The sequence below is a fragment of the Olea europaea genome, chromosome 3, assembly GCF_002742605.1.
Source record: "Olea europaea var. sylvestris chromosome 3, O_europaea_v1, whole genome shotgun sequence".
Classification (NCBI taxonomy): domain Eukaryota; kingdom Viridiplantae; phylum Streptophyta; class Magnoliopsida; order Lamiales; family Oleaceae; genus Olea; species Olea europaea.
In genome coordinates, this window is record NC_036239.1 from 15,184,168 (window position 1) to 15,185,303 (window position 1,136).

Below are 1,136 nucleotides of genomic sequence, written 5' to 3' on the forward strand. Positions count from 1 at the left end.
TGCCCCACAGCTGCGTAATTATGGTTCGCAAGATGCGCGGTTGGAGGAGAGACATTCCTTGGAGAACAGGACCACATCTGTTCTGTTGCCTCAAAGACCGCTTGGAGATGATTATATTACCCTTGGGCCCCAAGGTGGCCTTGCTAGGGGAATGGCTCTCAGAGGTCAGCCTACAGCACCTAGCATTGATTTGGCTGAGATGCCAAGTCCAGGAGATGCACGGAGGATGGGATCTGTTCTAAATGGATTCAGTTCTACGCCTGAACAGACTACCTATGGTCATAGAGAAGATCTCATGCCAAAACACATGCCTGTCAGGTTTGCTAGTCCGACTATTTACCACGAATCACATCAACAAGAGCGGAATATGACCTATGAGAACAGAGGTAATAGAAATATAGATCACAATATTGATAGATCTCTTGCATCTCCACCTACACGGGGTGGGCCAATAAATTCTATGCTAAATATTTCTTCGGAAAAGGTGTTTCCAGAAGAGCAGTTGCATGACAAGTCCATGTCAGCAATTAAAGAATTTTACAGGTATACTTTTTTCTCACGCCAGACATGTAGTTGTCTTATAATGACTTTAGACTACAAACATACACATCAATAAGGAAGGAATGCTAATAAAAAAGGAAAACACATGATTACTTGATAACCTTTCCTTCCTTTAGGTCCTCTAGTCATAGTGAACTGAAGATGCTAAATTGTTCGATTTCTTGTTTCTATCTCTCATGCCATTTTGTTGGATTAAGTCTTTTGTGAGCTAACTAACTACTTTCGTTAATGTAACTGTGGTTACTTCAGCATCTTCATGTTTGTGTCATAGAAGTAATCTACAGGTTGAATGTGGGGCCTGCAGTTCTTTAAGTTGACCACAAGATTCCATTGGACGTATGCTTAATTCAGTTCTGTGGACAAATATATCTTCATGTTTAAAAAATGATCTGACATTATGCTAGGTTTAATTGCAAGTATACTGAATATTGTTCACAATCTATACTGCTAAACTATTGTGGAGTAGGGATTGTACAATTAAAATTCTTGAGTAATTGGCTGTGTCATTCTAGGATTTTCTGCAATTTTGAATGATGCAACATGAAATTTGAAAAAGCCTTTGTATCTTGACATTT